The following is a 26,935-nucleotide window of genomic DNA, read 5'->3' as shown; positions in this document are numbered from 1 at the left end:
TGTTTATTCATGCACATCTCATTAAATCCCTCAACCTTGCAAAGTAGGAATTCTCATCTCCATTTTATAGGTAAGAAAGGCTCAGCCAGATTATTATTATTATTTTAAAGATTTTATCTTTAAAAAGATAATAAAAGAGACAGAGACATAGGCAGAGGCTTCCTGCGGGGATCCCAGTGTGGGACTCCAACCACAGTGGCAGACATTCAACCACTGAGCCACCCAGGTGCCCCTCAGCCAGATAATTAAATCATTAACCCACAGGACAACTAAATGGCAGAGCAAGAGATTTCAATGCATGGCTCCAAATGCTAAGCTCTTCTGTCTTTGCTATGCAAAGAAATGTTGAAGGGGTAGAATGAGTGGGGAAGATCATTAAAGAAAAAGTTTTTGTATGGGAATATATGTGTGTGTGTGTGTATGCAAACGTGTGTATATGTATTTTGAGTGTTCATCATGACCGAGCCCTGAAGCTAAGAAAATAACACCCCCCCACACCCACACACACACTCTCGATACTGTTTCTACAACCATGAAGCTTACATTTTAGCAAGGGAGACAGTCATTACACTACCAAGGATCAATTAATTTCAACTAAGTGTCCCGGAGGAGAGTAGAAGGAATTAGTATTTAATAGGAGGACCGGACCCAGTATTGTGGTCAGGGAAAATTTCTCAGAAGTGACATCCTTTTAGATATAGGTTTCAATGGAAGAAAAGGGAGAGAAAGTATTCCAGTCATGGAGAGGGACTACCTTGAGCAAATTCTAAGGTGGGAGAGAGGCTGGCAGGGCAGAGGTTCAGTATGTCTAGAGTATAGAATGGAGGAGGAAGATGGCAAGAGATTTAGACTGGAGCTGCAAGCAGGGTGCTTCCCTGCAGGGTTTTGTAGGGCACTTTTTTTTCTTTCTTTTTTGAGGGGGGGGCATGTTTTTCAATGGTAATACAGCCATTCAAGAGTATGGGAAGGGGAATAACATGTTTATTTAAATTTGTTTACTTAGAAGACCTCTCTGGCTTGATGTGGGGAATAGGCAATAGGTAGTGTGGTATGCTGCATTATCTTTTCCAATTCTGTATTCCCTCCACAGTTGGAATAACGGATCCTTGCTTTTAACCTTGTGACTTCGTACCTTTTTCCACTAGATTCAGGCAGTATATGTACATACCTGCTAGATGGTAGGCTTGGCAATGTGACATGCATTGCCCAGTGGAATGTTAGTGAAGGCTCTGGGTGTGTTTCGAAGGTTTGTCTTGGCCTCTTGGCTCTGCATCAGTCATGAGACAGCACGCCCATGTGCCACAGGTCCCAGGATGAGACTCAGACAGACCTGAGCTAAGCCAGCCTCCAGGCCTTGAGTGAGAAAAACAAATGACTGTGCTGTAAGCCACTGAGATTTCATGGCAGGCTTTTCTAGCACATACAGGAGGGTATCAGATTGAAAGCAAGGAGACGGTCTGGGTGAGAGTTAATGGTGGATCAGACTAGGATAATGGCAGTGTAGAGATGATGGAAAGAACTAAATAGATTCCAGAGATGTTTAGGCTTTTGGGTTGGTAATATGGATGACTGATTGGATGCAGAGGTAATGAGAAAGAAAATGCCAAAGATGATATTTCAACCAAAGACTTTTATAGTATTGTCTAACCTTATGGTCCTAAAGATAATTGAATATGCCCAGAGCTTTCAAATGCTGTATGTCATTTTATTTGTGACCACAGAGATCATTATTTTGTGAAAAAATTCAATAGTCAAGCCTCCTTCTCTGAGGAGCCCCTGGGGGAGGTCGCAGGCTGCTGCTACTGTTCCCCTCAAGCCTTCCAAGGACCAGTGGCCATGGGCTAGTCAGAGCACAAGCCCTGACTCTTGACGTGATTGATCATCTAATGTCCTGTTAAGGCTCTGGGGCTGTCATAGGCATGCCAACTTTTCCTCTTAAGAAGCACTAACCCTATCACTTTTACAAGGCAGCAAACCACCACCCCCCAACTCCCATTTATTACATTTTAGTGTAGGATGCTTGTCAGACTTTCTGCCTGAGGCACACTTTATGCCTGAACTTGGATCCGTGACTTTGTAGCCTGCCTTTTCCCCACACAGTTTCCCGATTAGTTCTGGGTAATTCTAATGGCTGGGTATTTATTTTTTTTTCACAGAGAAGCAATAGACTATTTTCTATCCATTAGTGAGCTGCAAGCAGCATGGGTTTCATTAACATAGTGAGAAAATAAATGTTGGCAGTTCAGTTGTTGGGAAAATGAGGTTGCAAACTGCACAAAGTCAAGAATCCAGGCAGAGTGTGACTCACTCTATCACTGAGCAGGTGGTCTTGTGGTCCACAAGGGTGTGTAGGCAGCATGCTTGCTGTGGCCTCCTCCTGATCAGAGGGTTAGGGAATCAGAACCATTCGCGAGTCATTCTTCAGGCAGTTTAGCCTGTTCGGTCTGATTTTCCCTGTTCTGCCTGCTGCATTCGCCTGTGTTAGACTGAACTCCAGCTTAGCAGTTGGTCTCCCTTCTCCTTTCATTTGGATTCAGCCATTACAGGATAACTAAAAAAAAAAAAATTTGACATCAGAATTAGGAAGATTAATTACAGTTAATTCTTAAGTGTTTCAGTAAGATGGTAAAGTTGAGATGCATGAATCCTATTTGGTCTTGTACATCCAACATTCCTTTAAGATTTGCATCAGAGCAGCTAATAAGGTCTTTATAAAATATACTGATGTGTGTTTCTATCTTTTTTCATTTTGTAGCCCTTGAAGTCTAGGGAAAATACGGCCCAATAAAGGGAGAGAACATGACAAAGATCAATGTAGGAAGTGGTCTAGAAAATCTCCAAGCCATGTCCTGAAAAAAGCTCCTCCTTTTATGTAAAGCCAAATACAAAACAAATGCTTTTTACCTTTTTTTTTCTCCTTCAATTATCAGAGATACTTTTTCAATGGAAATGGCAGGACATTTGGAACCAGTAAATTTTGTTTTTCTAGTTCTGACTCTGCCAAAATTTATCGTATGGCCTTAGGCTGGTCATTTAGTACTTCTGAGCTGTAGAAGTCTCCTGTGGAAACTGAGATTTTTCTTGGATGATCTCCATGAGGACCTTTTTTAGACAAAAGTCTATGTTCTTTATTCTGTGAATTGGCAGTTGATGCTGGCCTGGATCTATTATTTTATAATGATATTGTTGCTGGTGTAGACACCTTTCGGAATTCACAAATCATTCTTTGACCTGACAGTAATTTGACTATATTGATTATCCTAAGTGCCATTCATTTTTCATGATTAAAAAAAAGGAGCATCTTTTGTCTCCATTCTGTTTATATTTTTTCAAGGCTATATTTCTCATCCCTTTAATCTCATAAGTCTAAATCTAGCAATGGAAGGTGCTAAGAAGTGCAAACACAGTGAGCAAAATGAGATACAAAGACAAAATCAAGCATACAATTAAACCAACAAAAACTAAAATCAAAATATTAGAGGCTAAAAAATCCAAAGCAAGATTTAAACTATCCAAAGGGGTCTAGCTAGGAGCTCTGGCTTAAATTACCTGCAAAATGACATCAGGTGAAGAGAATCTAATTGGCTTTGAAAAAAGTGTTTTATTTCCTGGTTATTTTGACCTTTCAGTAAGAGCTCTTTGCTTTAGCAATTGACTTCATTATTTCTGCATCTTCTTCACATACTGCTTTCATTTATGCAAGTTGATTAATTTTTTAAAAGATTTATTTATTTATTTATTTATTTATTTATTTATTTGAGAGAGAGAGAGCATACATGTTGAATGGGGGAAGAGGCAGAGGGAGAGTGAGACCAAGAGTTAGAAAGAGAGAGAGTCTCAAGCAGGCTCCCCAAAGGAGTGAGGAGCCCAATGTTAGGCTCAATCCTAGGATTCTGAGATCATGATCTGAGCTGAAACCAACAGTTGGACATTCAACTAACTGAGACACTCAGTTGCCCCTGTGTAAGTTTCTTAAGATACCCTTCTATGGGTACCTCAAAGGATATTTCAGGCACAACTGAAGATGACTTTGAGCAGTCCCTACCCAGAATTTGTGACTATTTACCCATTCCTGTGAAGGGGTCCAGAATATGCCAACCCAATCATGCCACTTTGGCATATTTGATTATTTTGAGCTAAAGGCAATTGTGAAATAACAGACCCAAAAGAGCTTCCTGCCCTCCCCTCATCTGTCTGAAAAAAGGGAGTAAATCCCCCCCGCCCCTGCCCACCCACACTTCAGACCAGGACAAAGAAAGAGACACTTATCACTGGAGATGGAGAGTTGGCACTGAGATTGGGCCGTGTTACAAACCTTAGTGAGAGGACTCTTTTCTTTCATGATTAGCTCTTCCCTGTATTTCCAACTCACTTCCCATAGTTTGTGAGCCCTGGAAGCCCACATGCCTTTCTTTTCTAGTCATGTTTCAGCAGTTCACTGCCCTTTGTGAAATGTTACATGAGCCCCTGAGTCTGACTGCTCCTTTGGGTTTTCATGTCTCTCTGATGTCCCTATGCACACAAAATTTTAAATATTGAGAAAATTTGTATGCCTTTTCTGTCAGACTGTTAGTCTGCCTTTTGTTAGTTTAGCTCACAGGCCCCACTCACTGAACTTGAGGGAAGAGGAAGAGGTTTTTTCCCCTCCTATATACCTGAATTCCATTTATCTGCCAGGAGAAGGCCAGGAGTCACTCTGCCATCAAACCCTAACCGTGGTCTTTGATATAGGAACAGGAGTGAATCTATACAGTTGTAATGGCAAAGGGGATCAGGAAGGTAAGATGCACTTATCCCAAGTAAGATTTGGCCAGCAGGGAATCATTAACAGTTCTTCATGGTTGGAAAGTGGTCAGAACCTTTGGAACCACATCTTTATTAAGATGTAGACTTGACTTCTTGTTTTCCTTCCAGTCAGGTGTTTTATAGTTTCGTAGTCTGATAATATTTTCCATGAATTTGTCCTACATTCCTTTGAAGTAACTCTCTGTTTTATCTAAGAAGACTTAGCCTTGTTTACTGTTAGCTTCTCATACAGACAGCTGAGTTTTTAAAGAAAAATAAATGTATTTACAGACAGAAAAGTCTAAAACATGGTACATGTGACTTGGAAATGTTCGATATTTTTGCCATATGCCCTGTGACTTACAAGGCACAGAAACCAGAATTCTATGTGGCTTAGGTGGATTTTTGTGCACGGTATTCTTCTCTAATATATCACACTTAGAGAAATTGATGTTAATTTGTCTAGTACAGACCTCTGGAGGATCTTTGGCATTTAATGGCTATCATTACAGTGATATTCTTAATTCTGCTTCATTCATTTATTAAAAACACCTGTTTAGAACCTATGAGATGACAGATACTGTGCCAGTGCTGAGGGCACAAAAATGAACATCCTAGAGTGCTCAACTCACTTTGACTCCTTCAATTGGCATATATGGAGGCATCTATTGAAAATTAGGTCAAATACTTATGAAATCTTTAATTTTAACTACTTAAATTATGTAGATTGTTTGCATGCATGATGGTCCCAGAAAATTTTGGCTTACAGAGTAAGAATAATTCAAAGTATTTTAATTTACTAGAATGGCTTACCATTAAAAATTCTAATAAAGAACAATACCAAATAAATATATTTTTTCCTAACTACAGTTAATAATTATTTTTAGTACTTCACAAAACTGTTTTCATGCATGCTTAATTTCTTAATTACAAGGAATCTGCTCACACCTTTAAAAATTAAAAAAAAATAAGGGGTACCTGGGTAGCTCAGTGGTTGAGCGTCTGCCTTTTGCTCAGGTCATGATCCTGCAGTCCTGGGATTGAGTTGGCATCAGGCTCCCTGCAAGGAGCCTGTTTATCCCTCTGCATATGTCTTTGCCTCTTTCTCTGTGTCTTTCATGAATAAATAAATAAATTTTAAAAATTAAATAAATAAAAATTTAAAAAACAGAGTGTGTGTGTTGAGTGTTACATCTTCACAAACAGTCCAAAGTGGCTGCCAGTTCTGTCTTTTACAGGCCAAAATTTATATCTGACTTTGAATTGATTATTCTTATTTTGTAATGGAATAGAAATAAGAACAGATTCTGCATAATTATAATTACTCTAAATTTTAATACAGTCTTTTAAATAAAAATTAAAAATAATTTCTGTCATATACACCTGTCTTCTGGGTTATCAATATTTCTAAGTAATGTTAGGGCTCTGGATTAACCATACACATAATTTTAAATCTCAGTGTTTACACTTTTTTTAAAAAGCTTCAGAATGTGCTTAATGGGAATTTCTAACAACCTAAATAACATTAAATGTCAAGAGACCTTTTGAAAGGATAATTTTTTTTCACACTTTTTCATATTCTTTGCTTCCTCTCATGCATCATATTTATTTTGTTAGGTGTGTCAAAAAGAGAAATTTCCCTAAAGAGAAAAATGTTTTATTCTTTACCTACCACTTGGTTCAGCTCAAACTTGACCAGGACATGGGTTTGGAGATTCTTGCTTTTGTTCAGAGCTGAAAATACATACTTTCAGATCTCTTCCTACTATATGATTCTCTCATATATATATATGAGAATCCCTGGTGTCATGAAAGAAAATCGTTAAGGGTTGATTTGTTGGATTGCTAAATCATACCAGGTAAGAGGAGAAGGGAGGTGTGTAATGCTGGGGTGAAGCAAAGATATATCCAGGAGGGAGGCCTTCCTGCCCCTCAGAGATTAAGGTAATTTTGGCTCAGCCCCAGCTCAATGTCTGAGAATTCTGAACTCTTCTCACCATGTAGTATCTTCTGACATAATTCTTCTTTGTGGTTTCCTGTGGACTTTTCCCACTGGTGTTTCAAAACACCAGAAAAGTTTAAAGTATTAATAAAAAAGTTGAGGTACAGTAAGGTTAACAGATTAGGAGATGATTGCCTTTGAAAAACTAGTTATTCACAGTTCCCAAGAGGGGGAGTCATGCCAAGACTGTGGGGCTACGCAGGGAAGCACGCGTGGGAGTCAGCCTGAGGCAGGGCAGCAGGGAAAATTCGAGCAAGAACCTTTAATGTGGTTTCTGTAGGAAGGAACAGGCAAGGCAGGGTAAGCAGCCTTGGGATTGACAAGTCAAACAATTTCACCAGGCTCTGGGGCATAGAAGCTGTCCCTAATTGTTTGAGACAATTAGAGGATGTGAATGGTGGCCCAGAGTAGGAGGCTAATAAAGGAGGTGGTTGGAAGCATGGGCTCTGCATTACTTGGTTGGCATTTGAAGCTTGCTTCCAGAGCTCTTGGAGAGTGGTTTACTATCTCTAGGAATTGGCCAGCTCTGGGAGAGTTAGCAATAACCCAGATGTCAAAGCATCAGAATATGTGGTTAAAAAGACAAGGTTAATAGAACTAGGTCTAGCTCACTATCTTGGTTCTTCCTCTTATAGACCTAGACTGAAAATACAGCCCCTTCATCAGTGTCCACAAAAGTTCTAATCACAATAAGAATTGTATTAGTTTAGGCTTGAAGTGTTCTAGGGAAGTTACAAGGAGTTATAAACAACTGCGGGCATTATCTCTTTTCCTGTCTTTGTCTAGGTCCTTCCCTCTCCAGTGCAAACAATTTCCCCTCCTTGCCTCTGGCAGGCAAATTCTTATATTCAGTCCCTCTAAGGTCTTAGCTTCTACTCAACCAGGAGTTTCAAATAATTTTCTGAGCATTGGTGGATCTCTTCTCCTTATGATAAATGCTTCTGTCAACTGCTAAGAAAATAAAAATGCCCTATCTCATACTGATAACATCACAAACATATATAAACATCAAACTGATAAGATGGCTGGAGGAGAACTGAAAATAACAAAAAAGTAAGAAGTGATTTTATATTAACCACAAAGTTGAAGTGAATGTGGAGAATGTGTCACCTTTGAATCCTAAGTGACAGTTTTGGCAGCAGCATTGATAAATGTACCAAGACTTTGCTCCCTGAAGCAAGATGTGATCTGTGAGATTGTGTAGAGGAATTTATCATGTATGCTTTCATTATTACAATGCAATTTGTATTATCATTTGGGGGGAGCCAAGGATGGTTTGCTATGTAGCAGGAGAAAGAGCTCCTGGGTGCATAAAACACTGGCCTCTGAGGAATGAAGCTGTCTCTATGACATGTGCCCTGAGTTATTCTGTGAAAATGACCTAGGAGCATCTTTGAATATCTGCTGTCACAGGATGTGTGTGATGGTTAATCTTATGTGTTAACCTGAATGGGCTGCAGGATATCCAGAGAGCTGGTAAAACATTTCTGGGTGTGTCTGTGAGGGTGTTTCTAGAAGAGATCACATTTGAATTAATGAACTGGGTAAAGATCACTCTCACCTTGTGAGTAGGCATTGTGCACTCCGCTGAGGGCCTGAAGCAGATAAAAAGGGAGAGGAAGGGCAGATTTGTTCTGTTTGAGCTGAGACATTCATCCTCTCCTGCCTTGGACATTGATGCTCCTGGTTCTTGGGCCTTTGGACTCAGACTGAATTACGGGTCTGGCTTTCCTGGTTCCCTATTGGTTATGTTTATCTAGAAAACTAATACAGCATGAGCAACAAGGATTCCTGGCATCTAAAATAAGAGCTGTACAATTGGTTTGCTGGGTTCCCTTGGGTCTTTCTGGGGTTCACAATCTTCTCATCTACAACATGGGAATAATGTCTGTATCACGTGATTGTGCAAATTACTCCAAAGAATGTATTTAAGTGTTCATCCCTGCATTTAGTTGGTGGTTACCATTCTCTGGTTAAATTGATCTCAAATACAGTGATAATCTAAATCTTAGCATAATAAACACTCTTATTTGCCTGGAACTAATTGGCACAATACTTATTACAACATTCTTTAAAAAAAGAAATTTGATAGAAATTTACTTTTTAAATATATAGTGGCCTATGTGTTCTTGTCAGCTACAAATTTCTTGAGCTGAATTTCAGGGGTAATCAAGTCATATGGTGTGAGGTACTCCTCTTGATTGGACCAGGGCTGCTGATTGTTGCTCGGGCCTCATCATCAACAAGGAAGTGGCACTTTCAAAAGCCAGAGAGATAGAGAGAGAATATGGAGTGGGATCATGAAGAGCTCTTGATGAAGAGCTTCCAGAGGACTCTCTGATTTGCATCCAGAGAAATCAGGAATATGCTGCTCAGGGACCTTGGTTTTGCCATAGCTACTTCCTTATTCTTTCCAAGTAATTATTACCAAGTTTTATATATATATATATATATATATATATATATATATATATATTTAACATATATATAAATATGTTACATTTAGTGAATAGTGAATAAAATTATCAGTGTATTTGTGGCTAATCACTGCAGTCAGGATATGGGACAGACTGGAAAGCAGAGGATTAAAAAGCCACCATAACCCATGTTCTTTCTATTGGTTCTGAGAGATTGAATATATAAAGGGACAGTGGCCAGACCATATATAAAGATAGAACTTTAACTCACAACCTACAACAACTTGTCCAGGAAACCAACCCCTTATCTACAATAAACAATCCAGGAAGACAGCCTGCTTGCTATAACTCAGACTTGAAGGAAGCCAGATTTCTACCTCTAGTGACAATTCAAGAAGCTAAATAATGAGTTCTGTAACAGTTGGCTCCAAATAGCCAGAACCTAATTAATAAATGACACCTTCTTGGGGCACCTGGGTGGCTCAGCTGATTAAGTGTCCATCTTTGACTCAGGTCATGATCGCAGGGTCATGGGACCAAGACCCATATCAGGCTCCCTGCTCAGTGGGGAGTCTGCTTGTCCTTCTTTCTCTTCTCCTGGTTGTGGTCTCTCTCTCAAATAAATAAATAAATAAAACCTTTAAAAATAATTTAAAAAATAACTGACATTTTCCCTATTTTTTTGCCCCCATGTCCAGTTTATAACTAATAAGAGAAAGCCAAATACATATTATTAACCAATCACAGAGCACTTCTAGCTAGCCCACCTGCAGCTTCCTTATGCTAACAGCTTCCTATCAGGGCACACTTGAAGCCTTACCATTTTCACCTTAAAATTTCTAGCTCCTCTGCCTGTCTTGTGGACTCCATTGTTATAGCAAGTTCAGAATGAATAGTCTTTGCTTTCCTCATTGGTTGGTGCTCATTTCTTTCCAGAGTTTGGAGAAGGACAAGAGGGCTGAGTGTAGATGGCTCCATACAAATGCCTCCCCACTGCAGGAGAACTCAGTGACTGCCAAGGCTGGGCGGTGGCATCTCTCCCTAAGTAGACAGCCCAGTAGGTTTGTGTGTGAGTGGGTGATCATAAAGATCCAATGTGTGTGGGCAACCAAACTTCACATCTTAGCAATGAACGTGAGGGATGGGGTAAAGGCATGGCAAAAAAAAAAAAAAAAAAAAAAAAAAAGCAGCCACAGCCTCTCCAGAAGGAGTCCAAGAGAATTAGGTAGAAAGCCAATAGCTTGCAAAGACCCACGAGATACAGCTGTACTTTTAACTGTCCAATGTGTTGCTGTTAAATTTTAGAAACTTCTTGACTTTAGCAATTTTAGGACAATATTTTTCTAACTTTTAAACTGCTTTGACATAGCCTTGAAATTCATTTAAGAGGATTTCCCCCCTACCTTAAACACATCAAAGCAGGGCTTCAGGCAAAAAAATAACTCAGTTTTACTCCTATGAAAGTCAATTTGGGAAAGATAAATTTGCAAAGTCAAAGTGAAGTTACCAAAAGCATCATCAGAAGAAACAAAACCCAATTGAAGCTACTAACAACAGAGCATTTTTACTCAGTTTCACTTACCAAAAATAGCTGTACACATGACACAATTGTGATTAAGAACTTCTAACTGTAGAATGGATCTTCCTCACCTCGTTGGTTTTCAGTGCTAATTGAGCTGTGTTTCTTCATTTATTTTATTGTTCTTATTTATGTACTCTCAGTTACAAAGGTCATCACTGCAATGCTGGGAGTCCTCCCTGAGTATTTAAGAATCTAGAGGCTTCCACTTACCCATTTAAGGTGGTGTTTTTTTTTTTTACCGTCGCAGGTCATTAGAACCATCCTACCTCAGACCAATTAAATCATAACCTCTCAGAGCATTTAAAAAATAGCTACCCAGGTGATTCTAACATGCACAGAGTGTTGAAAAAAATCCTAAAAGAGGCAAGATTTCCTTCACAGTGTCACCTTGAGTTGTGTTCATTTTGTTTGAGGATTGTCAAAATTTAATAAAGCAACTTTTACCTTGTCCATTTTAAAGTGATGATAATGCCAATGTTATAAACTGACTCGTTGGAGCCTTGCTGGACTTGTTCATTGCTGCTGTCCCAGGGTCCAAGGTGATGGTGGTGGTGGTGGTGGGGTGCTCACCAGACTTGGGGTAATGAGACAGCAGAAGGCAGATTCATCTATTTCTTCTCTGTTGCTTTGGTGTTCAGTGTGAAAATGACCAGCTAGCTGATACAGGAGGCAAAGAGATGAAGCACACACATAAGTCAGGTAGGTTGTATGAACAGTCGGTAATGACACAGGGTCACATGCTGGCTCCATTAGGGAGTACAGTGTCTTTTCACCACTGCAGGTGACCACCCAGAGGACACAGAGCCTACAAGTAAGGTGGCACCTTTGCACTGATGATTAGAGAAAGCCTTGAGAAGCTGGTTCGAAGGCATGGAATCTGGGTCTCAGATTTCAGTGCAGAAATAACACCAAGTGACTCCATATGAGGAATTTTGTTTTCTAGAATTCATGAGACCACAAATGAAGTACCATCTCTTTTAGAATAGAGCAAATAGAAACTGTGTGACTATACTTTAAAGTTCTCAGTACCTGGGCAATCAGAGGAGGGAAGCAGGACTGTCAGCCCCTTCACCAGTCTGCTCCTGTGGTAGTGGAGGGTCCAGCCTCCCAGTTTCTGCTGACTGGACCTTTCTTGAACAGGTATGTTTAGGGACAGCATTTAGGGCTTCCTGACCCCTTAGAAGGGGCTCTGCATTCCTGATTTACTTTGAACATGTTTTAATAGAAATGACTGCTTTAGATTGTTGCTTAATTTCTCCTGCCCCACTTAATCGTTAGAGACAGAAATATTCTCATTGTTTTTGAACTTCTCATTGATCTAGGAGAAAAGAGGCTCAGAATAATATGCACTCTCACTCAAGTTAAAGGAGTGTCTTGAAAGTACCATTTTATGCATAGTCCTTTCAGAGCTGGGGGAGGGGCCCTGGCAGGCTGAGTTGTATCCTTATTGCTTATCTTCTGATGACTACTCTTCCAAAAGCACAAAGTTCACCTGTGAGTAAAACCCCTCCAACATTACCACTGCTTTCACCATTCAGCAGATTATCAATGACATTTGCTAGTGGAACAGGAGGCAAGTGAAGCCATAAAGAATATTAGAGTTAAAAATTTTTTAATTTACAAATTTTTAGTAGAGTAGTTTTAGGTTCACAGCAAAACTGAGTGAAACTACAAAGATTTCCCATATACATCCCACCCCCAAGATGCATAGCTGCCCCATGATCAGCATCCCCTACCAGGGTAGTACGTTTATTGCAATTATAAACATAGATTGACACACTATTATCACCCCAAGTCCATGGTTTAGATTAGGGTTTACTCTTGGTAAACTCTTGTATATTTTATGGGTTTGGAGAAATTTCTAATGATAGCAATTATAATGACCATAGTGTCATACAGAGTCATTTTACTGCACTAAATCCTTTGTGCCCTGCCTATTTATCTTTCCCCTTCCTTTACAGTTTAATTTTAATTACTAAATTTGACGATTCCTCTTACCAAACACTTCCAGAACTATGTTCATTTATTCAACAAATATTGTGTGAATGTATTCACTGATCTAGGCCGCACACTGATGTAGGCACTGGAGATACAGGAATAAACAAGCAGCTTGAGATCTGTTCTCTCCTGAGTCTTATATTTTAGAGGGACAGCAATAAACAACAAACAAGTACAAATTAAAAAAAAAAGTAGTAATGTGAAGAAAACAAATGAGTGACATAACAGAAAGTGATCGGTGTGAGAGGAAGGACAGGGCTCCTCTATAATGGATGGTTGGGAGTCATCTTTCTGAAGTGGGGGTATTTAAACTGACATCTGAAATATGGGAAAGCCTGGGCCATTCAGAGATTGGGGAAGTGTTGCATAGAGCAAAGAACAAATTCAGTTTTTTTGCCCAAACACGAATAAGTTGGTACATTTGAGAAATGGAAAGAAGCCCCTTGTGCCTGGGGCATAGTGAGTGAACTAGAGAGGGGCAAGAGCAGGGGGGCAGAGAGGTAGGTGGGGCTGGACAGCACAAGGCTTCCCAGGTCATGTCAAGGCACTGAGGGTTTTCTCCAAGTGAAATGGGGAGGCACTGTAGTGTTTAAAAAGGGGAATGCAAATTTTATGAAAATCATGATAGTTACTTTGTGGAGACTAGTGGAACGTTGTGGACAAAGCAGTGAACCTGAATTGGCAGCTATAAGTAGGTTAGGAGGCTATGCAGGGTCTAATGAGGGATGGTGGAGGCTTGGGTGGTGGTGGCGGCAGTAAGGTGGAAGGAAAGGAACAAAGAGGTAGAGTCCAGGGACTTGATGGATGAGAAACAGGGTGAAGGAACAAGGGCATTGAACATGACTGTAGTATAAACATTTACAAGACAGGGAAAAATAAATCAAGAGCAAGTGGTTTTGTTTGTTTTGTTTTGTTTTGTTTTGTTTTGTGGGGAGGCTTGGGAGAATTAGTAGTTGTATTAGACCTGGAAAGTTTGGGAAGCCTACCATCGTGTTCATGTTGAATCAACAGTTGAATGTCCAAGTTTGATGCTCAAGAGGGAGGATGGGGCTGAATGAAGATGTAAATTTCAGAGTCACCAGGGAATAAATTGCATTTAAAGCCAAGGGACTAGATGAGATCATCTAAGAGAAATAAGCAGTAATCTGGAGGGAGTGGTGTGAGGTCAAGAGAAGATTGATTTATTTACTTTTACAGCAGGGCTACTAGAGCATGTTTGTTGGCTGATGATAATGGAGGTGAACTGGTCAATGTTAGTGTCAAACAGCAAAATCTGGAGGCTTGGTTGTAAAGTCTCCCCTACCACCTCATCCAGCAGGATTAATTATTTCCTTGTCTCTACTCTCATAGGGTTTGCTCAATAGTATTTATAACATTTTATTTTGGTAAGTTATGTAATTTTCTGACTCCCAGGTGGATAGTAAACTCCTTTTTACTATCACAGGTATCATTTATTAATTGTCAACTATGTCAAGCCTTTATTAGGCACATGATGTGTGTGATCTTAGTTACTCTTCACGATAGCCCTTTATGGAGGACATAATCTTCTCCAGTCTACAGATGAAAAATTCAAGCTCAAGGAGGCTAACTGACACACAATAATTTTGGGTTGGAAGCAGAGTTGAGATTCAAGTACAGATCTGCTTGCCTCTTAGTCATATGCTTTTCCTTGCCACACTTCTTTTTCAGTGTGTTCTACTGTGTATTCTGGTATCTGTTTAGCACAGTAACCATCAGGTATGTGCTAACCTGAAATTCAGTAATGGTGAGTGAAGTAAAACAAAGGTACAGTAATAAGCCTTAAAAATCTGCAATTTGCTAATTCTCTCATTTCTTGTTGAAATTCCATTTGTTGATCTAGGAAGAATTTCCCAGATTTTTTGAACCTACACTTGTCCTTCCACTGGAATCCTGCTGTACTTCTTGATCAGTAGAAAGACAGAAACAGGTGAGCTGGTGCTGGAGGTCAGTTGAGCAGATGTTGGCAGCTGTTGAAGCTCTACTTGATAACTTGCTGGGAAGAAGGAGCAGTGGAAAGAGCAGAACCTTTGGCCAAGTAAGATGAATATGATTTGCTGCAATTTGGCAACTACACAAGTCAGAGAATGTAATTCTTTGCTTAACATCAAAATGATTATTTCCTTTTGTTTGGTCATTTTCCTTCTTAGGAGTCTTTTGCCAAATTTGTCAGATTATGATGATAACCTCATGCAATTTATTTGCAAAAAAGATAGATTATTTCTTTTGGGGGATCTTTTGTATTTATTGCAATCATCAGATACACTCATTTATAAGTTTCACATAAATTTGATGTAGTAAAAATAATTTTGTCCAGTAGCCAGAATGGTAGCTACTGAGTCTAGAAGCAAATATTTGCTATAACTGAATGAAACCAATTTACTATACTTTATCTGTGCTATATTAGCACTCACTTGTGTTCTATTCTAGTATACCTGAGATCAACTGGCCTGAGTGGGGATTTTGCAGGTCCTGACCCTACTATATCACCAAGGGTAAAACTGCAGGACTCACAGAGTTCATTGTTTACCAAGTGCCTGTTCTGTGTTGCCAACTCTTTTCTATACTTTGGGAACTACAAGAGAATTACTATCCTTAGGAGTTTTCATGCAACTGGGATTTCAGGATTTCAACAGATATTTAAACCATCATAATGGTTGGACTCAATTAAGAGCTAATCATTCATTCAGAAAGCTCATACTGCCTTTTATGTACCCAGACATTGTGTTAAGAACTACAGAAAGTTGAACAAAACAAAACAAAACAAAACACACCAATATTCTGCCCTCAATGAGCTCAGATTCAGAAGAGAAACAGACAAATTAAAAATGAGTAATTTACTATATGGAAAATGTCTTGATGTAGATAGGAACAGGATGCTTTGGGGACACATAGATGGAAACCGTAAACTCACTAAGAACCCCTGAGAAGGCTTTTTGGAAGAGGGCAAGATTGAGTTAACTGTAAAGAATGAGCAATAATTAGCTAGTTGAAGAAGGTGGTGGAATAGGGAAAAGCATACCTGGAAATAGAAATGCATTTGTAAAGGTAAAGAGTTGAGGAGTTGGCTGTAATTCCATGTGGCTGGAGCACTAGGTGAACATGATGTGCTGGGAAGCAGTGAAATGTGAGGTTTGAGGCAAGCAGGCACGAGATAAGCAGCTGCCTAGTTTTTCTAAGGAGTATGGATTTTATCCTAAGGCAATATGAAGCCTCCACTGAGACACTTTAAGCAGGTTTTTAGGAAATAATACTCCAGAAGGAATGTGGATAATGGCTTTGAAAATGGACAAAACCATAGCAAAGAGTCTGGGAAACTGCCTGGGAAACTGCTTTAGTAATCTAGTTTTGAAATTTTGTGGGTATAAATTTCTACCTGTGGGGGTGGGACTGGAGAAAGAAGACAGTTTAAAAGGTAGAGTTAGGTGATGAAACCAACAGATTGTAAATTATTTTAATGTTGCTGGTTAGGGAAGGAGGTCTAGGAAGTCTTGATTTCTGCCTTACATGGAATAGATGAATGACACGTTCTCTGGGTCTGCTGGTGGAGGGGGCAGGGAAAGGGTAAAATAGTGATTTAACCCCAGAGCATGTTATATTTGAGGTACTTGCTCTGCATCCAAATGGAGACAGCCAACAGGTAGAGAGTATCTGTTGGATGCATAGACAGGAAATCATCTCAAAACATGCACTATTTAGAGCTAGGGTAGTTAATGCAGAAAAGATGTAGAGATGTGGATCTTCAGCATTTGCAGATCTTAAATTCTTTGACAACCAATCACTCTCATAGATATTGTCATTGTCAATACATCTAATTCCTCCAGAATCTTAATTTCATCCATTCCACTCTCCGACCACTGCTTCCTAAATTTATAACTCACTCCCTCAGTGTACTAACTCCAATGATGTGTCTACACCCACTGGGACCAGCAACAATCCTGTGTTTAAATCTTTTTCATCTAATAGTATTTCACCATTTTTTTCACTATCCCTTACTCCTTCAAGGTTCAGAATCCCTGCTTATGCACATTAAATTTATGGTCAATCATTCTAATCATTTTCTTGCTCTCTCTTGCTTCACTGTACTTACTTGACAAACAGTAACCATGACTAAGTCCAATCCTTTGTCTACTTTTAGTGCCTATGACTGTGTAGCTGATTGTGATTGGAAAAAAAACACACACAACCACACTGCCTGGTCTCATTTCTACATCCTTGACCATGGATTTCAGGTGGTTCTTTCAAGTGCTACCTGACAATAAGGTAAGATGTCCTTATCTCTTATTGTACTAGATGGCTATTTTATACCTTCTTTCATTTCTTCATTCCTTCTTCCCCAAACAGCCCCTAATCCCTTCTTTACTCTCAAGAGATGAATTTGCTGTTGGATAATTTACCTGAAAACATCGACAGAATCCCTCCATCACCTCTATCCCCCCAACAGAATCTAGTGCCCATACTCTGCTTTCTTGTCCATTGCCATAAATAAAGTCTCCATATTCATATTGAAAGCCAGACATTCCAAACATGTATGCACTAGATCCTGTGTTCTCCTGCCTCCTCAAGGACATCACTGCAGCAATCTCCTCTCTTTATCTCATCAATTTTCCACTCTCTGCTCAACCATTCTCAATAAAACACAAACTAAAACAGTTCCTCATTAAAAAATAACCGTTTCTCTCACCATCATTTTTGGTCCTCTTTGGTGCAGAATTCCAATTTCCCTTCTGTTCATTCTTAGTCCTCCTCCACTCAGGTCTTCATCTCCACCAAAATTGCCCTTATTAGAGTAACCAGGAACCTCCATGGAACCCACTTCAGCTCTCATTGTCCCTTTTTATAGCACCTGACATAGCTGATGTCACCTGACTCCCCCTTCTATGTTACTTCCTTTGGCTCCAGTATCTCAGCTTTCTTTCTTTCTCCTCCATTGCGGGTTGCTTCTTCTCAATTTTCTTTGCTGGCACCTTACCTCTTAATATTTGAGTGCTGTAGGTCTCCGTTTTTGATCCTTTCTTTTTTTCCCATCAAAACTCATTTTCTTAGTCATATCTTTCTGTTATATAACTTTAAATACTGGGTATATGCTAATGACTCCTAAATTTATAACTTCTGTCTAGACTGTTCTTCTGAATTCCAGATTTATATATTTGACTGCTTGCTTAATATTTCCACTTAGTTGTGCATTAGACACTTCAGGCTTTCCAGGTCCCAAACTGATCTTCCCATTATCTGTCCCCCCTCAATATTGTCTACCCACAGTTTTCCTCATCTCAGGTGATGGTGACTCCATTCTTCCACATGCCAAGGCCAGCAATATTGAGTTGTCCTTAACTATTTTGTCTCTCATATCCTCTAATATATTGGGAAATACTGTTGGATATAACTTCCAGCATCTCCTGTACAGGTAACTGCAATAGCCTTCTGATTGGACTCCTACTTCTACTCCTGCCTCTTTAATCCATACTGAATACCCCAGCCAGAGTTGATTCTTCTACTTAAGCCACATAGCATAACTTCTAAGCTCAAAACCCTACAATGGTTGCTTATTTCACTCAGAATAGAAGTACTTACAGTAATCTAAAAATTCCTGCATGACCTTGGTCACCATCATCTTTCTGAACTCATCTCCTTACTATGCTCCCCTAGTTCCTCTGTTGTTCTTTGGCAAGTTTTTATTTAAATTACAGACAGTTAACATACAGTGTGATATTAGTTTCAGATATAGAATTTAGTGATACATTACTTACATTTAACACATAGTGCTCATCACAATAAGTGCCCTCCTTAATACTCATCACCCAGGTGACCCATCCCCTGCTCACCTCCTCTCCAGTAACCCTCAGTTTCTTCTCTATAGTTCAGAGTCTGTTTTCTGATTTGCCCTTCTTTCTCTTATATCCTCTATGTTCATCTGTTTTGTTTCTTAAATTCTACATATGAGTGAAATCATATGATATTTATCCTTCTCTGGCTGACTGATTTTACTTAACCTAATACTGTCTAGCTCCATCCACACCATCACAAATGGCAAGATTTCATTAATTTTTTTGGCTAGTAATACTCCATTGCGCACACACACACACACACACACACACACACACCCCAGTACCTCTTCTTTATCCATTCATCAGTCAATGGACATTCACACTTTCCATACTTTGGCTATTATTGATAATGCTGCTATAAACTTCAGGGTTCATGTATCCCTTTAAATCAGTATTATTGCATCCTTTGGGTAAATACCTAGTAGTGCAATTGCTATATCATAAGGTAGTTCTATTTTTAACTTTTCAGGAACCTCCACACTCTCTTCCAGAGTGGCTGCACCAGTTTGCATTCCCATGAACAGTGTAGGAGGATTCCCCTTTCTCCACATCCTTGCCAACACCTGTTGTTTCTGTGTTGTTAATTTTAGCTATTCTGACTGGTATACCTCATTGAAATTTTGATTTTTATTTCCCTGAGGTAGGCCTGTGTTGCTATATACTTCCCTCTGATGACTGCTTTTGCTGCATCCAAAAGATTTTGAACCATTATGTTTTCATTTTCATTTGTTTCCATGTATTTTTTTATTTTGTCTTTAGTTTCCTGGCTGACCCATTCATTCTTTAGCAGCATGTTCTTTAACCTCCATGTGTTTGTTGTCTTTCCAAATTTTTTTTTTTTTTTTTTGTGGTTGACTTCAAGTTTCATAGCATTGTGATCAGAAGAGATGCATGGTATAGTCTCAGTCTTTTTGTAGCTTTTGAGGTCTCATTTGTGATCTAGTATGTGATCTACTCTGGAAAATGTCCCATATGCACTTGAAAAGAGTGTTTATTCTACTGCTTTAGGATGAAATGTTCTGAAAATATCTGTTAAGTCCATCTGGTCCAGTGTGTCATTCAAAGCTATTGTTTCCTTGTTGATTTTCTGTTTGGATGGCAATGATGTAAGTGGAGTATTAAAGTCCCCTAGTATTATTGTATTATTATCAATGAATATCTTTGTGTTTGTTATTAATTGTTTTATATATTTGGGTGCTCCCAAGTTGGGGGCCTAAGTATTTACAACTGTTAGGTTTTCTTATTGGATAGTCCCCTTTTTATGATATAGTGTCCTTCTTCATCTCTTGTTACAGTCTTTTGTTTAAAACCTAGTTTGTCTGGGGCTCCTGGGTGGTAGTCAAATGCCTGACTCTTAGTTTCAGCTCAAGTCTGATCTTAGGGTTTTGAGATCAAGCCCTGTATCAGGCTCTTTGCTCAGGGGAGAGTCTGCTTGGGCTTCTTTTTCCCCTCTCCCTCTGTCCCCTTCCTCCCCACCCCTAAAATAAATAAATTTTTAAAAATCTAATTTGTCTGAGGTGCCTGGGTGGGTCAGCCGGTTGGGTGTCCCACTCTTGATCTCAGCTCAGTTCTTGATCTCTGGATCATGAGTTCAAGCCCCATGTTGGGCTCCATGCTGGGGGTGGAACCTACTTAATAAAAAATCTATTTTGTCTGATGTAAGTGTCACTACTCTGGCTTTTTTTTTTTTTTTTGATGTCCATTTGCATGATAAATGGTTTTCTATCACCTCACTTTCAATATGCAACTGTCTTTATGTCTGATATGAGTTTCTCGTAGGTAGCATATAGATGGGTCTTGTTTTTTTTATCCATTCTGACACCCTTTGTCTTTTGTTTAGAGTATTTAGTCTGATTACTTCAGAGTAAATATTGGTAGATATGTATATATTGTCATTTTATCACTTGTTTTGTTGTTTCTGGACATCTCTATTCCTTTCTAATATTTGACACTGGGTCTTTCTTTTTCTGTGTGTGTGTGTGTGTGTGTGTGTGTGTGTATGTTTTAAATCACCTAGACCCTAGAATCTAGAAGAGTGTGTAACAGAATATAGATCCTCCACAAATATTTATGGAAATAAGTAATATTGAATGAAAGAATACTTTGCTTCGAAAAAATGTACATATAGAAAATAATTTGTATTAACTTCAGAGGCTCGCTTATCACCATACAGGGTTTATCCACTGACTCTGAGCTAATTACCCATGGAGAAATTAAGAACGACAGAAATCAATTGGCACATAAGCTTTTTAGGAATGGCTGAAAAAAGAGGAATATAAGAAGGAGATAGATGGAGGGTCATAGATGCAAGTGTGAAGCCAAATCTAAGATGCCACAATGTTGGTTGTGGGGTTTTGTGAACAGTGTCACATGCTACTGAGGAAATTATTTAGGAGGTGAAGACTGATGGCAACTGTTGAGTGTTGGGATTAGGAGACCATCACCTAGTGAGGTGGAGTTATTAGGTAGAAAAATGAATAGAAAAGAGAGCAGAAATTATTATTTTTTTTTTTTTAAATTTTTATTTATTTATGATAGTCACATAGAGAGAGAGAGAGAGAGGCAGAGACATAGGCAGAGGGAGAAGCAGGCTCCATGCACCGGGAGCCTGACGTGGGATTCGATCCGGGGTCTCCAGGATCGCGCCCTGGGCCAAAGGCAGGCGCCAAACCGCTGCGCCACCCAGGGATCCCGAGAGCAGAAATTATAGGCCGTATCTCAAGAAAATTGATTAGGAGCAAAAGGAATTAGGTAAATAATTGAAGAAGCTGCCTTGTTATAAATATGGGCAAAATCTTATTATGTTAATATGCTGTAGGGAAAGAACTTTAAATAGTCAATGAGGGATGTGGAATTCCCTCAATGTAGTTTGGGGGAGGAAAATGAATCTTAAGAGATGGGTAGGATTTGACTGTGTGAGGATTCAGTCTCAAAATATGAGACAAAAAGTTTGTCTTATACTGGTTGAGATTGTGCCCTCAGTAATTAGAGTTAGTATTGTAATCCTGCTCTGCAATTTACTAGGTATATGACTTTGGGGATGATTCTGAGTCTGAATTTCCTCATCTGCAAAATGCAGCTAACAACAGAATCTTCCTCATACAGATATTATGAGGGTTGAATGAGATAGTTTCACAACCTAGATGTCAACCTGAGACTTACCTGCCCCTCAAGTTCTAGGGAAAATTGGTTTAAACCTTTCCTGGTTCCATAATATTCAAAAGTCTAAAGACTTTCTCCAAATCTTTTTGACCCCCTTGGATTTTACATTCCTAGGTCACTTCGTTCCCTTCTTCTGTGTGCTCCTTAGCAGCTTCTATGTACACTGTACTCACTCTAGGAGGGCCTGTCTTCTTTCTGTGGCATCCTTAAAAAAGCCTAAACAATTTAAAATACAATTAAAAAGCCACCATCAAAACAAAACAAAACAAAACAAAAACCCATTCAATGAGTATTATGGAAAATTGGTAGGGAGAAGAGTGCAGTGGAGGGAAGATTATGTCAGCAATTTCAACAATCCTGGAGGCAAATGTCAGCGGCAACCTTCCTGTACTGTTTCTCCGCTGTATTTCACCTTCTCTGAGTCTTGAGTCTCTCTCCATGTTGCTACTCCTCCCTCCCTCTCATTTCTTCTCTCCCCTATTCACTTGCAGGAGTCAAATCCCCATGGTGGATTATATAGGGAAGCTTTCTCTCTCCTCTGAAGTCTGGAAGACTCTCAAAAACACAGCCTAATTAATAGGGGTTTTCCCTCCTAATCACTTAATAAGATTCCTCCAGAGGAAAACAATTCTTTTAAGAGGAATTAAGGAGCTGACTATTTAAATAATAACATTTTCTTTATCCTGCAACATTTGTAAAGTACTTGAGTAAGCAAATCTAGCTCTATTATTGTTATAAAGAAAATGAACATTTAGTTCAATCCAAGGCTGGGCTCTGGCAGCAGAGTATGGAAGATCTGGAACTCTTCTTATTTCCATGTTTGCTGTGTTTGGACACTCCATCCTTAACATGCTCCATGTTAAGCTCCAGCCCTGCCTTTCCAGCTACCAACTCGGTCTCTACTTCTGAATATCTGGTTGGTATCTCACCTGTTACACACAATTTATATTTCAATAGAATGGGCCATTCTCTATGCTCTCTGTGTCAGAGTTCTTGATTGCTACTCTGAGGTCATAGTATAGGCTACCGTAGTGGTTGATGGCAGGGGGCAAAATGAGAAGAGAAATTATTAATTTCTCCAACTCAGGATAAATATGTGGTATTCTTAGTTTCTTCTACTCAAGGATAACTGTTAGTCAATTCTAGTCACAGAAAGCGATTAGTAGACTTACTATGTCATAACCTTTATTTTTGTGAGTTTCACACAATCTGGAGCTGATCCCTGGGTAAATGCCATTCTGATTCCATTAAGGTTAAATTTCAAACAGACAGTAAAGGGCAAAGCAAGAGCTGAAAGTAATTACAGAGAAGAGTGCACATCTGCTCTTCCAGAGTGTCCATCTTGCTGCTGATGCTGAAATGGATTAGTCCTTTCTCAGAATTGGCTGAGCAGCTTGAACGGTAGGATGTTATTAAATGACAAGATGAGTCCATTTTGGAATGAAGTCTAAAAATCAGGGTGCCGAAAATAAATCACACCAATAACAAAGTACATTTCTCCACTTCTCTGGAATCAAGTAAAGTTCTCTTGCTGAGAACGCAAAACATTGACCTTTATCCTAACCAAAAACTTCTAATGTAAGTAACTGGGATATTTGAAAAATGATATATGGTTCATTACATGTAGAACAGTAACCACATTCACCTTCATGTAAGGTCCTTCTGTAGTAGTAAGTTGTGATTTTAAGACAATTTACAAAGTCCTTCAAGCCTTTGGAGAAACATTGAGTTCCTGTTATGGTTTATGGGCTTTGTATCTACATGATAATAGAAGGCAAATCTTTTAAGTGGCTTATCAGTTGGAGTGACCTCAGGAGCTTCCCCACAGGCTGCTAAAATGACTTTTTCTATAAATTGAGTGTTCTAAGTTTTATTTTTGTGTCTCATAGATGACGTAGAAATCTAATCATGGTAGTGTAGCACATGATACTATTGGAGACACCACCTAATGAGTTTATGATAATCCACCATAATCCTGGAAGACCCATATTTCTGTCCAAATAGGACATGGAATTTTTTAATGTGCATCTTTAAGTGCCTGCCTGACTCCTGAGGATAATACACTATCCACTTAGTGCCTCATTGTCTCCCTTCCACAGATGCCGCTAAAGTGAGCATATTAAAGATATTGCCTACCAATCATATAAATTAGGTAGTTTTTTTACAATGACAGAAATAATTTTTATCTATTGCCATTTAAGTAGTTCTTACATTATGCCTTTTGAAGCTCTTCTGCTTGTGATAATGGGTTATATGAAAATAATAAAGTCTTTGGGAATGTCACTTCTGAGAAGCTCTGTTTGTAATAACACAAGATATTCCTTGGGGAGCCCCCAAACAGAATTCCTTTAGACAGGTATATATTGCTACTTGCCCAAGGCAACTTTTTTATGCCCTTACCTGGGAGACAAGGCTATCTGAAGCTCAGATCCTTGGAACCAAAAGCCATTGCCTATTTTTTCTTTTCTTTTCTTTTCTTTTCTTTTCTTTTCTTTTCTTTTCTTTTCTTTCTTTTCTTTTCTTTTCTTTTCTTTCTTTTCTTTCTTTTCTTTCTTTTCTTTCTTTTTTCTTTTCTTTTCTTCTTTTCTTTCTTTCTTTCTTTCTCTTTCTTTTCTTTCTTTTCTTTTCTTTTTTCTTTTCTTTTCTTTCTTTTCTTTTCTTTTCCCTTTCCTTTCCTTAACTTTTTTTTTTTTTTAAGATTTATATATTTATTTGAGAGAGAGAGAGTGAGCATGTGCACAAACAGGCTTGAGCAGGTAGGAGTGGGGGTTGTGGGGGGAGGAAGGCGCAGAGAGGGAATGAGATAGAAACTTTAGCAGACTCCCCACTGAATGCGGAGCCTGCTGTGACAGGGCTGATTTCATGACCCTGAGATCATGGCCTGAGCCTACCCAAGAGTCAGCTGCTTAACCAACTGTGCCCGCATTGCCTAATTTTATTTTATCTGGCCACATCCTTCCCTATTACAGCCCCACAGAGGCTCTATACATACATGTTTATTTTTTGCAGGTGAGAGAATCTCTGGGCACACATGAGATGCACTTAAGCTAGCTCCACGGTCTCACAGTCCTACCATGGTGGCACAAATTTAAAGTGGCATTAATCTCTGATGCTTCCTGATATCCTGTCCTCACTAAGATCTTAGGGATCACTATTGTTTTCTGACCATCTCTACCCCTCCTTAATTTTATCAGTAGGCAGGGACTAGGCTCTTAGCTGCTCTAAGCTTGTAGGTCCTCAGAAAGGCAAGGACAGTTTCTTGTCAGGTCAGTCCATGTGGTCTTTGAACTTGGTTACAGGTTCAAGTCCTCTCCTGGAAATTCTTTCATCTTTTCCAGTACTTTGCCTAGAGGACAGTAGCTACAATTGCAGTTACCACCTGATTGGATTTATACTTCACCGTCAATATCAAAAACTCATTCATACATTCAGTTAGGTGAGTTAATGGCACTATGTTAGGAATCACCATCCCTGCAACTTGCAAGTCTTTGATGATGGCAATAATCACAGCAGTTGTCCCAAGAATATGGGAACATTTGGTTGGCTATCCTGTTAGGGAAGAGAATTATAATTGGGCTCTGTGAACCTCCACTCTGACCAGCTTCTAGTAACATTGGATCATTAAGTGTATGAGTTCAAGGTCAATGTTCAATAATCCTCAAAAATATTAGTATGTCCCCTTTCCCCTATACATAGTCACTGTGGTAAATGGATGCAGGTTCTTTTGGGAAGCCTACAAGGAAGATCTCCTGTATAAACATGTGGCAGTGTCTTTGGTTCCTTCCTCATGGGAACCAGACTCTAATATGAGAATTTAGTGAAAGGCTGGAAAAACTGGGGCCTCAATCTCAGCTCTGTTTACAGTACCTCAAATTTTTGGTGTCTACAAACTGAGTAATAGTTTTGTAGGCTGCCCATCAATTTCAGTCCTAGACAGCATGATCAGTTGTAGTCATTACCAGATCCCTGATTATTACCCCAGTCCTGCTGCCCTATCAGTATCCATGCCCTGTCTGTCTCTGGCTATCAAGTGGTATCTGCACTACAAGATCCCGTCATCCACACTGATATTAGGGAAACTTTCTTAGGGCATTCTGTCCCTTTGTCATTGCCTATTGTCAGAAGACAGCCAGGGTAGAGCTTTACCAGATATCCATTGCTTCCAGCAATATATTCATTAATGCCTTGAAGAAGGGAGTGTCCTTTGGGTCATCCTAAGTGGCATGGTTAGAAGTAGATAAATGTTCTCCATGATAAATCCACTCAAATCCGCTCATTGCTTCCAGATTTCATCAAGCTTCCAAATTTCTCTATAATCAGGATTTCTCAACCTTGACATGACATATTTTGGATCAAATAATCATTTGTTGTGAGGGGTTGCCATGTGCATTGTAGAACGTTTATCAACATTCCTGGCCTCTACCCACTAGATGCCATCAGCTCCTCCCTTCCATTTATGACAATCAGCATCATCTCCAGACATTGACAAATGTCTCATGGGTAGGATCCAGGGGAGCAAAATTTTTCCTGGTTGAGAAATACTGCTCTATACTATTGTGGAAAATTATGGTTGAATTCGGGTATCAGGGATCCCTGGGTGGCGCAGCGGTTTAGCGCCTGCCTTTGGCCCAGGGCGCGATCCTGGAGACCCGGGATCGAATCCCACATCGGGCTCCCGGTGCATGGAGCCTGCTTCTCCCTCGGCCTGTGTCTCTGCCTCTCTCTCTCTCTCTCTCTCTCTGTGACTATCATAAATAAATAAAAATTGAAAAAAAATATTTAAAAAAAAAAAAAAGAATTCGGGTATCAGACAAAGAAAACCATTACAGCAAATTGTTAAAAAATATTTGGCTATTGCAGTTAACACACTGAATCTACATTTTTAAGTAAATGTATATATATCAATAAATTTGACTTAGTACAACATTATGTTTATTCTTGCCTGATCTACTACCCTTAGAGTTCATTCCTGTTATACTCCCTATATTTTTCCTGATATAGTTTGGCGGAATCTTCCAATTATTTCCACATATGATCTGTTTCTCCTTGGTTGAGACTTGTGATTAAGGCTTTGGGGTTTGCTGGTATCTGACTCTAGTTATGGAATCCGGAGACAATCTGGAGGGTTACAGGTAGCCCTGAG

The 26,935-nt window shown here is 39.3% G+C and overlaps 1 protein-coding gene and 1 long non-coding RNA gene across 5 annotated transcripts in view; one reads left to right on the top strand and one right to left on the bottom strand.

Moving 5' to 3' along the window:
* Positions 1 to 26,935, top strand: part of EPM2A (EPM2A glucan phosphatase, laforin) — a 291,921-nt gene that overhangs the window by 181,945 nt on the left and 83,041 nt on the right. For all 4 annotated transcript variants that reach the window (XR_004806485.2, XR_004806484.2, XR_004806487.2 and 1 more), the window contains 2 exons: positions 14,646 to 14,840; positions 16,941 to 17,065. The gene's annotated coding sequence lies outside the window, so the exon portion shown is untranslated. The remainder of the gene's footprint in view (positions 1 to 14,645; positions 14,841 to 16,940; positions 17,066 to 26,935) is intronic.
* LOC118351276 (uncharacterized) lies at positions 885 to 26,161 on the bottom strand. The gene is made up of 4 exons (XR_007412551.1): positions 25,939 to 26,161; positions 11,231 to 11,443; positions 5,764 to 5,898; positions 885 to 2,551 (listed from the first exon to the last, which is right to left on the bottom strand). It is a non-coding gene; the product is annotated as an uncharacterized LOC118351276 (long non-coding RNA).

This window comes from Canis lupus, chromosome 1 (assembly GCF_003254725.2).
Source record: "Canis lupus dingo isolate Sandy chromosome 1, ASM325472v2, whole genome shotgun sequence".
Lineage (NCBI taxonomy): Eukaryota > Metazoa > Chordata > Mammalia > Carnivora > Canidae > Canis > Canis lupus.
This window is presented reverse-complemented; position numbering and strand designations above follow the sequence as displayed.